We start from the raw sequence: 17869 nt of genomic DNA, 5'->3' as shown, positions 1-17869 counted from the left end.
CAACAGACCACAGAACATGGTTCCAGTAATCCATGTCCTTAGTCTGCTTGTCTTCAGCAAACTGTTTGCGGGCTTTCTTGTGCATCATCTTTAGAAGAGGCTTCCTTCTGGGACAACAAACACGGAGACCAATTTTATGCAGTGAGCGGCGTATGGTCTGAGAACGGACAGGCTGACCCCCCCCCCCACCCCTTCAACCTTTGCAGCAACGTTGGCAGCATTCATACGTCTATTTCCCAAAGACAACCTCTGGATATGACGCTGAGCATGTGCACTCAACTTCTTTGGTCGACCATGGTGAGGCCTGTTCTGTGTGGAACCTGTCCTGTTAAACCGCTGCATGGCCTTGGCAATCGTGCTGCAGCTCAGTTTCAGGGTCTTGGCAATCTTCTTATAGCCTAGGCCATCTTTACATAGAGCAACCATTCTTTTTTTCAGATCCTCAGAGAGTTCCTTGCCATAAAGCGGAACTTCCCCTTTTGGGTGGAACTCCGCTTTAACCTAATTAGACAATGGAGGCTTCTGTGCATCATACACACGATGAGAAAAAAACGCATTTGCAGCGATCATCCAATAAACTATTCGTTAGCACACAGATTTCGAGAGTCGATCACGACAGTTCCTGTGAAAATATCTGAAGGGACAAACATGAAAATTTTTCTTGTAAGATAAAAGAACAAATGATTTTCATGTAATTAGTATAGTATTTGTAAGAAAAAAATCAAGCGACCGAGACCAAGCATGCTTAGAACCAAAGAATACATTACAATGCAGTACAATACATTACATCACTTCCGAAGTTGTATTCTGTCTAACAATAATTTTCGTAACTTTAGTAACCTATTAGTTTTCGATAGGAGACTAGCATGGAAAAAAAAAAAAAAAGGACGATCATTCGTCTGCTGTTCTCATTGTATGTACTAGGCACTAGGACACATCAGGACTGTCAAGCTCTAGAAAGATGCGCATCAGGGTACAACCATCAAGCTCTTTCTTATCACAGAGCAAAGGAAGAATTATGCAATTTCTTTCCTTCAACCACAGAGCTGAAGGAAATAAAATTTCCGATTTCCCCATCAACAAGCCGGCCACAGACAGATGGAAATTCAGCCAGATCAACAGGGACTGGACGAATTTCGATCTATGGGTGGATTGATTGTACTGAAGTCAACGTATCAATCGACTTTAGTACAACCAGCCTGCCAAAGGCAGCAGTGATCACTGTATTCTTCCCACAGTCAGAATACAATATTGCAGTGCGAGGTATTTCCCCATCAACTCTGCCTATGTTGAAGGAAGAATCACGCAATTTTCTTTTCTTCAACATATGATTGAAGGAAAGAAGATAGCATTATGCATGGCCAGCCTTACCCATACATATTTGGTCAAAACATAAGGACATAAGCTGGCCATAGATGTGGCAATTTGCAATCCTTTAAAACCATTTTTGATCCAGCAGGAAGTGCAAATATGGTTGGAAATTATTGGAGGAACTAAGTACTCTACCACACAGGACTGAATACCAGAATTCCATTGATTGTGAAGTCAACACTAGACAATGAACAAATGCTTTAAGTTAATTTATTGACAGATTGAATTGAAACAGAATTTTAAAATAATCAATAGAATTATTTTTCCGCCACATTTGATCAGGGGCATTATCAATTCCGCGTCCTTGCTGTCAACCTAAACTGGCATTTTCCGTCTGCGACAGTTTAGTGCATTTGACAATTAAATGAAATCCAATGTTTGATTGCTCAATCAAATTGCAACATGTATGGCCAGCATTACACCCCTACATGTTGTATATGAGCAAACTAGACCTTTAAATCTTCAGGGATTCCTGGTTTATACCCTCGTTTTTATTCTTCATATGTCCACATTAACTGGCAGTCTCCTGAGCAGGCTTTTCTGGCTGGATTGGACAAACATCAAAAGTAAATGGGAGAGTGCACAGCAGCCCTGAAAGAGCATTCTAAAGAAGCAAAGTTTTTGCTTAAAGAAGACCCTTGCCCCCTTTATTTCCCTATAAAGGAGTGACAGAGTGAATAGAACCAGAACCAGGGCCAGAGTGAACTGAACCAGAACACGTAAGATTGCCTGGCCTATGCACACGCCTGACTGCTGACTGATCTCCTTAGAAAGCTTTACGTACCATCCTTTAGAGGCTTTTTTCATTTTGTCTGCTACTTTCTCCTGTAGATGCAAGGTAAATTGCACTAATGTAGATTCAGAGTCTCCCATGTCTACAACCTTGGTGCCCCACCTGTGGCTTTTGTTTATTTTATCTTGTTGTCCTAGGGCCACAGCAGCTACTATTCAGATTTTTTTTCTCGATCATTTTGAATGAGTCTTAATGAGAGTATTGATTTTATGTATCATATTCCCTTTTTCTGCTTGTCTCCTTCAGCCTTCCTCCAATGTTCAGTTTCAGCTTAGTTAGGTTTTGACCAAACGTCTACTCTAAATGTGGTGGCTGCATTAGTTTTCTTTAATTTTGTCTCTTTTCCTTTTTAGATTTTTAGATGTCTCAGGGTGCCTCCAGTAGAAGAGCCACAGAGTCTCCTTTGGACAGCAACATGGGATTGCAGGAAAATTGAATAATCTATGGCCTGCCTTAGATGCACTGGCAGATTTAGAGGAACTTGACTAACAAATTAAAGTGGTTCTAAAGCCTTGAGGTTTGCATAGAATGCATTAAAGGTAAAAAAACCTTCTCTGCTGCAGGATCCCCCCAGCCCCCCTCATTCTTACCTGAACCCCATCCGATCCAGCAACGTGCACGATAGCAGCGGCTCTCGCCACTGTCTCCCTTCTCATTGGGCAGATTGATATCAGCAGGAGCCATCGGCTCCCATTCCTGTCAATCAACTCCACTGATGAAGGAGCAGGGGGCGGGGAACAAGCACGCACACATGCCCCCATAGGAAAAGGCTTCCCGTGGGAGCACTAGACAGAGAGGAGGAGCCCGGAGAACTGGTGGGGGACCTGAGAAGAGGAGGTTCGAGACCACTCTGTGCAATTCTACTGCACAGAGCAGGTAAGTATAAAATGTTCGCCATTTGTTTTCTTTTCATTTCCTCTACAATCGTTTTAAGCACCAGTCAGTGTAAAATGGTTTGTCTCCACACTCTGCCTGTTGAAAAACAACAAGCAAATATAAAAGAAAAACCTAAATAAAGAAATCAATGCATCCACCACATCTAAGAATTTGTAAATGGCAATGTATTACATTTTTGTTTCGGAGATTAATACCGCTTTAAGAAATACAGTTTGCTCATCAGAATGCTCTAGCCTGTGATTGGACAATGAATGAGACTGAGCAAGGTTGTTGCCCTGTTTTCTCCTCCTGCTAGTATATTAACTCTTGAAAATCTTAAGAAATTCAATTTTGTTAACTTTTATGTTTTTTAAATAATGCCCCCTCTTCCCCAAGACCTCTATTCCCTTTGAGCCCCCCGTGTTTTTTTTGTTTTGCATTAATGTATTACTTACCTTTTCCAGATATCTGAAGGACAATCCCATTAAGCAGAGGATCCTTTTTACTCTTCAGATATTTACTTGAATGTGAGTGGTCCTTCTTGATGCACATCTGATATGACGATGTCAACACAGCTCTGTGCATCAATACACTGAGAATGCAGGTGTATGTGGTGATGCCACCTTGGGGTGGGGGGGTGGCTTTCACTTTGCCCTGTGCTCACAGTATGTCCTTAGTCTTCCACACTAAATGAGGCTGGTCAACCTTCAACCTAGCAGCCCAAAGACATCTTGTCATGAACAGAAATGCAGGCAACAGCCTGGAGGGGAATTTTGTTAGCCAAATTGGGGCTTGATTACATAGCTAAATTAAACAGCATTTCACATCTGCCTGGAGTCCAGGTTTGGAGTGGAATGTTACCTTGTGTCAATGGTAGCCTGAGGTGCTGTGCACTCATAGCAAACTTATTGAGCTGGGAGCATACTTGATCATGTGACTAACCAGGCTCCTGACCATGTGACTATTGTGAGAGCCAATCTCAGCAGTCACGTGACAGAGAAGCTGTGCTGCCTTCCAGCATTAAAGCCCACTTAAAAGGCCATCAGGAGGTGGCATGAAGGGGTGAAAGAGGAGACTGTCTCATCTGCAACAAAAAGATTCTTACCTTCCTGCTTACACGCTGCATAGGAGTTATGTCATCCCATTCAGCCAATCAAGATAGCCAAAGATGGTGAATCCTGAAGAAGATGGGGTGAAGATGTTGGTGCTGGTGGAGGCTGGTTGATGTTCCATCACTGATGAGAAAGTGAATATAGCATACTTTATGTGCACTTTAAGGGAACATCACAGTTGTAAAAAAAATGTTTACCTTCAAGATAACATCCTTACAGAGATGAGAATGCAGGGTCTTTTTAGGGATGGAGCTAAAGTAATATTAAAAGGTAGAATTTTTTAAAAATAACAAACACGTGTTCCATCTTTCCTGGTCACCCACACAGATTTCCATTATAGACACGGCCTTAAAGGAAACTTGTCAGGAGAGAAAGGTATAGGCTATTGCTCTCCTGAAGATGCTAGTTTCTTGGTTGTCAGACTGATCCTCTATTTTCAGTACCCAGTTCTGGGTCACTGGGGTTGATTTACTAAAGGCAAATAGGCTGCTGAATTTACATACAAGAGAAGATGCACTTTGAAGTCCATGGAAGATTTATTCCCCCCCCCCCCAAGTTTTTGGAAAATGACAAAAACATTTTTTTTTTTTTACACAAAGTTGTCAATTCATATATTCCTCACACAAGCCATGGGTATATGTGGAATTACACCCCAAAATACATTCTGCTACTTCTACCGAGTATGGGGATACAACATGTGTGAGACTTTTTGGGAGCCTAGCAACATACAGGAGCCTGAAATCCAATGACCACTTTGAAAGCCTGATGGTGCGTAACTTCCTCAATTCACTTCCTCACTACCTATCACAGTTTCGGAGGCCCTGAAATGCCAGGATAGCACAAACTCCCCCCCCCCGGTAGATTCCGATTGCTTAAGACTATAGAGATGATTGGTGCCATTCCTGCTTCCAATCCACTCTATGGTCCGCTGGCAAAAACACCGTCTGCATTCTCAGGATCGCCCGATGGCACGGGACTGCCCGAGAAGGCCGTGGAAGACAGTGGGGGGGGGGAGCATCATCTCCCGTTGCTTGTATAGGCGATCCTGCAGCTAATTAGCTACTAGGATTGCTTTTACATGAAAGTTCATCGCCAGCTAAAAAAAAACGATACCAGGATGATGCCTGCAGCTGTAGGCATTATCCTGGTATAACCAAAGTCCAGTGATGTACCAGTACGTCGCTGGTCCTTGTTGGGTATATATGCTATGTTCTGTGTTTTTTTTTTGTATACAGCCTGTGGGGTGAAAAGAAAAAAAAAAGAGAAGAAATCTCTGCCAAAAAAAGTGTTTGGTATGCCCACCATTAGAATATACCACCCTGCATCCACCTACTTCAAATGGTGGGCACACATTAGGTCACACGGTGCGAATTCTTGGTGGCTGCGGGACACTACTTTTGCTCGCCACCGCACCAGCTTGTAATGTATTTATGGGACTTGCCACGTCACCAAGTGATACTGCAGTGCTGGTATGTGAAAGACCAGGATGTACTAGGCCGCTGGTGCTTGGCAGTCCACCAAAAGGTAGCGTAGGACTAGTACTGGAACTCTGCTGCATATGAGAGTCATCAAATTTTTCCCGGCAAGTGCTAACAGAAATCAGGCCTGATTCTGCCAACACTGCTGTTTTGTGTGCAATGTATCAAGTGACAGTGACCTACTGAAACTGCACTTGCTGGGGGGAGAAGGGGGGGGGTAAGCGTAGGGGCTAAATGCAGGTGCTGGCAGGTGCTGATCCCGCTAACGCTGTGTTTTTGTGGACACTATACTAATGTGAACACTGGTATAGTGCTGATCTTATCAAAGATATTGATCCATTCATACACTATATTAGCAATTGAGGTTTGTTGTGTATGTGGGCGTGTTCCTGACAATCAAATGGTTAAATGTGATTACTCGTATACTGACGGGCAATCTGACGCTATCTGGGAGGGGCGTTAAACCACAGGAACGCAAATCACGTATATATACGTGACTTTGCGCATCCGTGCCGCCCTGTAGCAGTATTTCTGCTATAGGGCAGTCAGGAAGCAGTTACAGAGGCAGTTTGCATTACAGCGCTGCGTTACTTTAACTCACAATTGCGCGGACATGCAACACTGCACCAAAATGAAATTTATGTCCTTTTTGCCCCACAAATAGAGTTTTCTTTCAGTGGTATTTGATCGCCTGTGCGGTTTTTATTTTTTTGAGAAAAAAATATATTTTTAATTTTTTTGCTATAAAACATGTCCAGTAAAAAAAATGTAAAAATCTAATTTTGTCAAAAATGTAGGCCAAAATGTATTCTGCTACATTTCTTTGAAAATAACCCAAATCAGTACTTATTATTTAGTCTGTAGGAAAGCTATAGAGCCCACAAACTATGGTATATATCTGAAAATCGATCAATCCTGAAGTACTGACAGCCAATCTAATTTCTCCAGGCCCAAAAATGTCAGGACAGTACAGATACCCCCCAAATTACCCCTTTTCGCAAAGTAGACTGTCTGCAGTATTTAGTAAGAGGCATGGTAAATTTTTTCAATTTGCATAATTTTTGAGAAAATGAAAGGTGGTGATCAGGGATGGTGACAGTGTAAAAAAGAAAAAAGATTGTTTACATTTTTTTTTTTAAATGATTGTTTTTTTTCATATCACACTGACCAGAGTAGTACAATGTTATCATACTAACATTGTACTACTCTGGGGAAATGATCAGTAGTTTTTTTTTCACACATGATTGCTTATAGCAAAAACAATTTCTTTGCTATAAGCAAGCATTTAACTGAATGAAATCAATTCATTCAGGTTTTTTAGTGGTGATTAGCTGTGATTGGCCAAAGCTAATCACATGAGACAAATGGGCTGTGATCCAGTCTGTACATGTAATCACTGTGACCAATCAGAGCTAGTGACATAACTGTATACAATGGATGGCATGAAAGGAAATCATCCATTGTTTACGATTGTCATGTGACCTGCTGTGATTGATCACAGCAGGTCACATGGTACAGGCAACGGGCCCATACACAGATCTGTCATTGGCTGCATCCAAGGTACACAGCTGGTGACAGATCTCACCTCAGCACTGCGTGATCTGGGAAGGACGTCATATGATACCCACCCAGATCGGCGAGTCCCGCTCGGCCATCATTTTGCTATTGGCCAGGCAGGAACAGGTTAAAACCATAATAAAGGCTTTACTTTTTTTTCTAAAAATAACAAACATGTCATAACTACCTGCTGTGTGAGCAGCCCAGATCCTCCTCTTCTCGGGTCGCCCACAGGTGCTCCTGGGCCCCTCCCTCCAGTTGGGTGCCCCCACAGCAAGCAACTTGCTATGAGGGCACCTGCTGCTCTGTGTGTTCATTCACACACGGAGCCGTGGCTCAGTCCCACCCCCCCTCTTCTCACTGGCTGTGATTGACAGCAGTGGGAGCCAAAGGCTCCCGCTGCTGTCTTAGCCAATGAGGAGAGGGAGTCCCGGGATAGCCGAGACTCCAGTGCACATCGCTGGATCAAGAGGGGAGGGAGGGCTGGCGCACAGAGAAGGTTTTTTACTCTCATGCATAGAATGCATGAAGGCAAAAAACCTTAAGCCTGTACAACCACTTTAAGGCCCCATTCACACCTAAGCATTTTTTAACTAGAAGCCCAAATCGCTCAACAATCCAAATCCCATTGTTTTCAACAGCCAATGTTCACATTTCAACATCCTGTTTGAAGTTGGACGCCTGTCTCTCAGAAAAATATAGGAGCTACTTTTCAGACAAAATTGAGCAATTTTGCCCCAAAAGACTTCAACAACTGAAAATTCGAGCATTCTTTCTGGTGTATTTTAGGATTTTTTTTAGCTCATATAACTGATTTCCCCCAGTGCTTCCAATTGGCTAAAACAAAAACCCCTGAAGCTTGAATACTAACACATTGAACAAAACACTTGTAATACACTTGTAAAATGCTTGTATCTTCTTGCAAAAACCCTCAAAAATTGCTTTAAAAATTGCTGTGCTCAGGTATGAGTGCATACTAACAGTTACACCGTATACTTCCTCCATACCCTATTCATGAATCTCATTTCAGACCTCCTGCTGCAATGTCAAAAGAACAAGTGCTAAACAGATCAGCCCACATTTTATATTTTTTTTTTAGTGTTAGTATAAAATGGAGGAAGATTAGAACCTGTCATTTTTATACTCCTATCCAGGAGTCGGGACTCCCTGTCATGTAGGACACATTCACATTGTTGGCTGTGTAAATGCATGTGCATTATTCCGCCCATTCCAAGAAGCCTACCCATTCTTTTGAATAGGCTGCCTAACGCAACAATAAAAGGTACATGGCACACTACAATGCAATGTAATCCATCACTGCACATTGTGCTGCGGTTAGGAATGAATGGCATTGCAGTGCACCAATGTCTGCATCACCACAGTGCAACAATGTGAACCCCAGGTTAACAGTGACAACCCCAGCCTTAGTATCCCAATGACAATTGTTTCATTAGAGAGGAAGGGAGGCAAACTCGGAAACAAAACAGAAATAACAATGCTTTTATTTTCAGTACAGTAGTGGAAGGCTAAACTCCACCCCCACCAATCTTTTCATTTCTGGATCTATGTTGCAGATCTGATTTTCCATCCAACTCCTTCTATTTTTCAATCAAAGGATGTCAAACGGGAAGGGCCGACAGGGCCATCCACTGAACGAACTTTGACCAATTTATTTCCGGTGCCTTCTGAAGTTTGTACGGTGTATAGACATTAACTGCTAAAACCTTTGTCACCAACAGTAATTGAGAAGATATCTTCAAAACAGAGCCCCAATAGCAGGAGAAAATCAGCAAGGGATCTAATCTTTCGCTGCTTTATCTGAAAAAAAAAAAAGGCTATGCAAGCTAAAAATAATCAGCATTAATAGCAGAGACGTGATTAGGAACCCTTACCAATAAAATAGGGAATACCATCAAAATGGATTTTTGCCCAAATTGCCATAAGGGTCCTTTCACATGGGCATTCTGTTTATTCGTCACTTCAGTCACGTTTTCTCAAAGAAAAAAACGGATCAGTTTAAATCAGTTTCTCGTCAGTTTTTACATCCTTTACTGATGCAAAAACAGACCGTATGTCCGCTTACATCCGATTTTTGTCTGTTGCGTTTTTGTTTTTTTACACGGAAGAACAATACGTTTTTCTTCCTTTCAAAAAGAACGGATGGTTCTATAGCATTGATGAGCATTTAGGATGTGTTGTACATGTTGGGTCTCTTAAATTCCCTGTGTGGGGTTTATAAAATGGGAAATGATCACTTTTGATGCTTTACATCTGCACTGTAAACACACTAAACGCCATAGGCACGTTTGCAGTCCATTTAACCTGCGGTTGGGGTGCGTTTCAATAGAAGTGAATAGAGTCAGTTGCAAAGCGTCAACGCCTGCCAAACTCTGCAGCCAGCATTGTTGTTGCCTTGCAGCAACGCTGTGAACACCTCCATCCACTCCCTATTTTAACAATTTTGAGTGGCATTGATAGGCGTTCGGGAAGCATAAAAAAAGTGACCCAACTGCCTATTTTCAACGCCTGTGTGAAAGAGTCATTAGGCAGCCACCAGTCCTGAGGTCCGATCAGCTGCAATATATTACAATTTATTTGTGGGACTAGCTATACTCAAACAGTGGTGGGCACAAATGATGGAAGGCCTCAAGTGTGGTCCCCCGACACTTGCAGAGGCCCATACAATAGCAACAGTTTATTGCATCTCAATGCTCTAAGATTGGGATACAACTGTATTTTTTGCAGCGTATCACAACGCACACTAAAAAAGGTGGCGTACAATGACCACTAGCACTGGTGTCAGTGGACACAATAATAACCAACAGCATTGGAGGCAATAGGTGCGATAAGCAGCAGCACTGGTCTCAGTGTAGATGCAATAATAAGCCACAGCATTGGTCTCAGTGAAGGCAAATAAACACTGCATTGGTGTCAGGGAATGCAATAATAACTGCAGAGCTTTGGTGTCAGTGGATGCAATAATAAGACCCCAGCTTTGGTGTCAACGGCTGCAATAAGCAGCTCCCAGCTCTGGTGTCACTACTATTAACCACCCCTCCTCATTGGCAGTAAAATGTAACCCCCTCACCACATAGGTGCTCAGTGACCGAGAAAGTTAACCCCCTATGAAGTGTCATTTAACCTCCCCTGCATTCATTAATAATCTCCCCTCCCATTACTGACTACGGAAGTGAAAGTTGAACCCTCCATGATCTCCCCTCCCATTGCTGATCTTGGCAGTGAAAGTTAACCCCTTCCTAATTCAGCCCACCCACTTTCCCCCATTAGGGCCCTTTCACAATGATATGTTTTTCCTGCACTTTTACCTTGCCATAAAAACGCAAGAAAAATGAATCCCATTAAATCCTATGGGAATGTTCACACCACTGCGCTGTGGTGCATTTTGAAAAGTCTTGCATGCTGCATCTTTGGTTTTAGTTTTGAAAACAGCACCAAAAAGGCAGCTCCCCATAGAAATGAATTGAAAACGCAACAATAACGCATCAAAAAGGCAACAAAAACGCACACGTTTTTGGTGTTTGAGTTACATGTCCATTTTTCACAGCTGCAAGCAATCAAAAAACGCACCAGAAACGCATCTGAAACACAGCAAAATTGCCATATAACTACAGTACATGTAAAGCGCTGAGCAAACTGTTGGCGCTATATAAATCCTGTATAATAATAATAATATGCGTTTTTACAATTATTTTGCTACAGAGCAGTGTGAGAGGGCCCTTACTGATCATAGTAGTGAAGTTAACCCCTCCATGAACTCCCCTCCCCCCCCCATTGCTGACAATAGCAGTGAAAGTAAAAGCGGAGCTCCACCCAAAACAGGAAGTTCCGCTTTAAGCCTTTGTCTCCCGCATCATTAACAACTGAAACCTTTGGGGAGCAAGCGGGGTACCCGAATATAATATTTATATAATGTTTGGCAAGCGTTGGTCCGTCGTTTGCGGAGCGTTTTTTAACGCTCCGCAAACACCGCATGTGCGGTTTAGCAGCGGTTGCTAGGCGTTTGCTGAGCGTTAAAAACACCCCACAAACGCCTATAATGAAGTTTAAATGGTGTTACCGCTCCGCAACCACATCGCAACCGCGCCACAAACGCCGGCCAGGCGTTTGCGGATCAGCACCATAGACTAGAATAGGAGGCTTCAACGCCTCCTGACTCGACCAGAGGCGTCCGTTTTGCCGCGACGCTAACGCTCCAGTTAGAACAGCACCATGTGCTGTAATGTGCAGAATTGTTCGAGGCGTTTGGGAAGCGGTAAATACGCTTCCCAAACGCCTCTCTGCCGCCTGCACACAATGCTAGTGTGAACGTAGCCTTACAGACGTTTTTGTGTTTATTAAAAGTCAGCAGCTATGAAGACTGTAGCTGCTGACTTTTAATAAACGCACACTTACCTGTCCCAGGGTCCAGCGATGTACTCACTGGCAGTCTCTTTTCTCCTTCTGTCCTCCATGGCGCCGGCATCTCTACTGTGGGCACCAGGCTGTGAGAGCTTGAGGCTTCACAGCCTGGTACCCACTGCGCATGCACGAGTAGCGCCGCACCTCCTAATTGGTCCAGCAGTCTCCTGTAACCTGTGAAAGGTCCAGGAGATTGCGGGAGCAAGGAGGGGGCCCAACTTCTGGGTCATTTTGCCATGGCGTACTGAGACGAAAGTGGGAGCGGGTACCTGCCAAACCAGATACCCGCTCCCCCCACCCCCACAAAAGGTGCCAAATATTGCAGTGGAGAGGGGGAGGAGGCAAATAAGGGGAGCTTGCGCTTTTGAGTGGAACTCCGCTTTAACCCCTCCATAATCTTCCCTGATCGTGACAGTGAAAGTTAACCCCTCACAATTCACCCCCCCTCCCCATTACTGACCATGGCAGTGAATATTAACCCCTCCCCCATCCACCTTACCTGATCACAGGCTCCTGCGTCGCTCTCCCTCTCCCAGGCTGGGACATTCCATGTACTGGGGACAGAGATAACTCCATCCATAGTACAGTCTGTCTCCACAATGCAGGAGCTGGAACACAGAGCAGAACAGAGAGCCATCAAGTGCCCGCCACTCTGCTGTCATTCTTCTCTGTACCTGGTGCCCAAAAGGCCGCCAGCAACACGCAGAGGGCCGGGGGGCCGTGTGTTGGGCACCAGGACTCTAACGCTTCGGGTGGCCATTCACATCTGGCAATTCGGGATGGTGGGGCAGAGTTGCTGCCGTTCCATATCGCCCTGCAATCCTGGCAAAGCGTACCACGCCTGTTTGCGTCTCATTCATTTTTAATGTCACTTCGAACGCGGCGCGGTTCTTCCTCCAGCTTGTCGCCCAAAAGAAGCTCCTACGTCTGAGGTGTCATTAATAATGGATGGCACACAAACACACGCCAGGATTGCAGTGCGATTTCCCAATCGCGGGAACAAACACAATTGCCATCCCAAATCGCCAGAGGTGAACGGGGCCTAAAGCTGGGATCCTCATCACTACACTTGCAGCCGCCTGCTATCCAGCAAGAAAGTCAGGAAAGGAAAGCAATGAGCTGTACCCTGGGCAGGGGGGACTGGAAGATGAGGGGACACTGGGGGGTGATGGGGGCACATAATGGGGGAGATCCAGCTACGTCTGTCCCCCTCCTGGATATCATCACCTCTATAGCCGGTCACACACTACATACATGACTCCCCAGCCCCCTCCACAACACCCCCTGAGGACTACACCACCCAGCAGGCCCAGCCTTCTCCTCACCACCCCCGGCTCTCCTTCCCGCTCTATCTCCTACCTGCTCAGCTCTGTTCTCCTCGGTGGTCATTATGCTCCCATCGTCTCTGGGGGCTGCCCGTTTTCTGCCTGAGCTCCGGGATCATCCTCCCACACATAACCACAGAAAGCATGGCTGCTACAAGCCAGCAAAAACTTCCTATGCACTGTATTGAGCCGATCGGGAAGGGAGACATCTATGGCAACCAGCGGTATTACAGCCGTGGGAATACAGGCACAGTGCCACCTAGTGGGAAAATCCAAAAATAACGATTAAAACGGCCACAGCAATATTTCATTATATGTCAAATCTATAGAAAAATATCACATTTATCAAGATATAGCGTTTCTTGACCGAAAAAAAATTGCAAGTCATCAGGCATAACAAGAGGCAGCCCAAACACAGCAGGACCCCGGACAGGAAGTGGCAATCAGATCACTTCTGCACAGGACGCCGACCGATGCACATCGCCAGAGCACGTCTCCTGCGACAACTGCGATTTTTCATTATCCTTAAAAATTTATATTGCTATCAGTATTATACTGTTATTGTTTACAATATTATTATTAATATTGTCATTTTTTAGCTTTTTTTAGGTACATTGGCATCCAACACCATCAGGATGCCACGACCTTCAAGGCCCAGATTATCAGCTCGGGAGGGCCGAGAGTCTCCGATTGCTCATCGGACAAGATCCAGAGGGCAACATCGTCAGAGACGGGAGGACGCCAATGCTATTCGCAGACGCCGTTCTCCAAGAGACCGCATTAGGGAGCCTGCCAACAACCCGGTACAAGAGGGACCACCGGCTATGGAGCAGCAGGGTGAGGAGCAGCCAACTTGTTCCATCTGTTTGGCTGAATACGGCGCTGGAGAGGAGACTAGGGTTCTCCAGTGCTCTCATGTTTTCCACCCTGCCTGCATCCAAAGATGGATCAGGGAGAACGCCACGTGTCCCATTTGCCGGGCAGCTATCCCTAATGCGCAAGAGCGACGGAGACTCAACGCCGAGGAATTCAGGAACCTACAGGATGAGGACATGATCAACATTTTGTTTGATGTTGAACTTGATGAAGATGGTGAATTCCGTGTGGTTTTATTCCTTTTAGTATAACAATCTTTTCTCTGTATTTTCAGTTGCCTGGATGACATCATTGGCAGAAATGGAGATGAATGGGAGGAAAAGCCCATCGATTGTATTATTATTGTTACTATCTTTCGTAGTAGTTGATGTTTGATAAGAAAAAAAAAAAAAAAATTAAAAAAAAAAATTAAAAAAAAAAAAAAATTAAAAAAATTAAAAAAAATATATATATATATATGTAAGAAATGTAGTTATATAAAATGTTCTTAGAGCTTGATATTTGAGAAAAAAAAAATTGTATATATTTAAAAAATGTAATTGTACAAAATGTATAAATGTCAAAAAACGGGAAAGTCTTGATAGAACTCTTGGTGATGGGGGGGGGGGTTGAGGCAGGAGGGGCATGTTTTACATTGCGCTAAAAATTGGCCATGGCTTAACCATTTCAGTACCGGGCAATTTTACCCCTTCCTGCCCAGGCCATTTTTCAGATTTCAGCGCCCTCACACTTTGAATGACAATTGCACGGTCATACAACACTACCCAAACTAAAATTTTATCAATTTCTTCACACAACTAGAGCTTTCTTTTGGTGGTATTTAATCACCGCCGGGGTTTTTATTTTTTGCTAAATTAACAAAAAAAGACCGAAAATTTTGAAAAAAAAACTCATTTTTCTTTGTTTCTGTTGTTTTCTTGAGGTCCAAGAATGTCAGAACAGTACAGATATCCCCCAAATGACCCCTTTTTGCAAAGCAGACAGTCCGACATACTTCATAAGAGGCATGGAGAGTTTTTTGAAGTTGTATTTTTTTTGTCATAATTTTTCGGAAAATGGAAAAATTTAAAAAATTATTTTCACTATTTTATTTTTACATACTGTCACCAGTGCAGTACAGCGTCATCATATAACTGGCATGGCGGTGATCAGGGACACTGACTGGTGACAGTGTGAAAAAAAAAATATTTTTTTTTTTATTATTTTTTATTTTTTTTTATTATTTTTTATTTTGTATTAAATTTTTTTTTTTTTTAATTTTTTTTTCATATTTCATATGTCCAAAGTAGTACAATGTTACCATAGTAACATTGTACTACTTTGGGGAAGTGATCAGTATTTTTTTTTTTACACAATTTGCTTATAGCAAAGAATTACTTTGCTATAAGCAAGCATTTACCTGAATGACATCGATTCATTCAGGGGTTTTTTTTTGTGCTTAGCTGTGATTTGGCCAAAGCTAATCACATGACATGTGCATGTGATCGCTGTGACCATTCACAGCTAGACACTAGTATACAATGGATGGCATGAATGGATGGCAATGTCCCAGGACACCAGGTACTCCATCAGGGGCACCCACCAGGGGCCCAGCCGCCATCACACCACCAGCCACCAGGGACACAAACAGGGTCACCCACTACCCACTAGGGACCCTAGGCTACTATCCCACCGGGGACCGCAAGCCCACCATCCCACCTGGGACCGCCTCTATCCCTCCAGGGACTCAAACAGGGGCACCCACTACCCACCAGGGGGCCCAGCCGCCATCACACCGCAAGCCACCAGGGCCACAATCAGGGGCACCCACTACCCACCAGGGACTGCAAGCCACTAGGGACCCCAGGCTACTATCCCACCGGGGACCGCAAGCCCACCATCCCACCTGGGACCGCCACTATCCCTCCGGGGATCGCAAGCCCACCATCCCACCAGGGACTCCTCTCCTCCATCCCCAAACTTGCCTCCCTCTACCCCCCCCACTCCCCCAAAACAGCTCTACATTGCACCCTCACTTCTTCCTTCCCCCCTCTACGGTTCTCACCACCTCCTCCTGATACTCCACTCCCACGCCGACCCACATGCCACCACCAACAGACCCACACGCTCTTGCACCTCCCGTTCCCATGCCACCTTCCTCACCCTCCTCCTTCTGCTAACCGCCGGTGACATCTCCCCGAACCCTGGCCTTCCATCTCCCCACTCCCCCTCCTGGCACCCCCCTACTCACACCAACCACCGCAACCCCCTCAATCTCATATCTGTCCCCCTCCTCCCCACATCCACCCCTCCCCTCTCGGTTGCACTCCTGAACGCCCGTTCGGTCTGCAACAAGCTTACCGCCATCCACGACCTCTTTGTCTCCCACTCCCTCAACCTCCTAGCGGTCACCGAAACCTGGGTACAGGCCACTGACTGCACCTCCCCTGCTGCCCTCTCTTATGGAGGCCTCGTCTGGACCCATTCACCCAGACCGAGCGGGCGCAGAGGCGGAGGGGTCGGTATGCTCCTACCACCGCTGAGCACCTTCCAGGTCCTCCCTAAGCCCCCCTCCCTTTCCTTATCTTTCTTCGAGGCCCACTGCATCCGGCTCTTCTCTCCCACCCCCTTAAGGATTGCGGTAATCTATCCGGCTCCTGGTTCCGCATCCCCCTTCCTTGACGACTTGCTTCCCTTCTTCCTCTCCTCCGAGCTACTGACCATCATCCTAGGCGACTTCAATATCCCAATCAACGCCATAGCCCGGCAACGTCCCAACTCCTCCTTCTAACCTCCTCCTTCACGCTCACACAGCACACACAGTCCTCCACCCACTCCAATGGAAACACCCTGGACCTCGTTTTCTCCCACCTCTGCACCCCCCACAACTTCACAAACACCCCCTTCCCCCTCTCTGACCACCACCTATTCACATTCTCCACCTCCCCCTCTCTCAACTCCCCCCCCCCCCCGAAGCGTCTAACCATCACCCGCAACCTCCGCAATCTGAACCCGACCCATCTCCACCCGGCAGCTGACCGTCTGTATGACAGTATCCTCCCTCTGTCATGCCCTGACCTGGCCACCACTGCATACAACGACTCACTGTCAGCTGCCCTTGACTCCCTGGCACCCCTAACCACACGTAGCATTAGACCCCGACCGCTTCAACCCTGGCAAAACGACCACACGAAATGCCTCAAACGACGCAGTCGCGCGCTGGAACGCTTATGGCGCAAAACCAGATCCCCTCACGCGTTCTCCCTCTATAAAGCAGCCTACCTCGCCTACACCACCTCCCTCCATGCCACGAAGCAAGCCTATTTCGTAACCCTTATGAACACCCTCTCCACCTGTCCTCGCCAGCTCTTCTCCACCTTCAAATCCCTGCTCTCTCCCCCCCCCCCACCTCCACCCAGCACCTCACTCACCGCCCACGAGATTTCCAATCACTTCCAAAACAAGATTGACGCAATCCGTAAGGACATTGCCAACTCACAATCCACCTCTCCACCCAGCCTCCCGCCCTCCTCCAACCCCTCAACCTTCCCCTCCCCCCACCTCATAGCCGCACTACCCCCCACTATACCTAATGCCCCGCACACCATCACCTCCCCTACACTCCGCTTCCTCAGCCCAACTACCCTTGAGGAGGTCTCTAAGGTCTTCACTGAAGCCCGTCTCACCACCTGCCCCCACGACCCTATCCCCTCACAGCTCCTCCAGCCACCCCCCCCCCATCATTCGCTCCCTCGCCCACGTCTTCAATCTCTCCCTCTCCATCGGTACCTTCCCCTCCCCTCTAAAGCACGCACACATCACCCCCATACTCAAAAAACCCTCCCTCGACCCCACTAACCTTAACAACCTTAGACCCATCTCCCTGCTGCCTTTCACCTCCAAGCTCCTTGAGCGCCTGGCCTACAATCGCCTAAGCGCCCACCTCACTGATAACAACCTCCTTGACCCCCTACAGTCTGGCTTCCGTCCCCTGCACTCCACCGAAACCGCCCTACTTAAAATCATCAACGACCTGCTAACCGCCAAAGCCAATGGCCACTATTCTATCCTCCTGCTCCTCGA

General features: G+C 45.8%; 1 long non-coding RNA gene across 1 annotated transcript; it reads right to left on the bottom strand.

Annotated features, from left to right (window-relative positions):
- Positions 1 to 8671: 8671 nt before the first annotated feature.
- Positions 8672 to 13131, bottom strand: LOC149466043 (uncharacterized). Its single transcript, XR_016312172.1, has 2 exons — positions 12966 to 13131; positions 8672 to 9005 (listed from the first exon to the last, which is right to left on the bottom strand). It is a non-coding gene; the product is annotated as an uncharacterized LOC149466043 (long non-coding RNA).
- Positions 13132 to 17869: the final 4738 nt, after the last annotated feature.

The sequence above is a fragment of the Staurois parvus genome, unplaced genomic scaffold (assembly GCF_062004578.1).
Source record: "Staurois parvus isolate SC_StPar_1 unplaced genomic scaffold, SC_StPar_1.0 ptg000133l, whole genome shotgun sequence".
Taxonomy (NCBI): domain Eukaryota; kingdom Metazoa; phylum Chordata; class Amphibia; order Anura; family Ranidae; genus Staurois; species Staurois parvus.
This window is presented reverse-complemented; position numbering and strand designations above follow the sequence as displayed.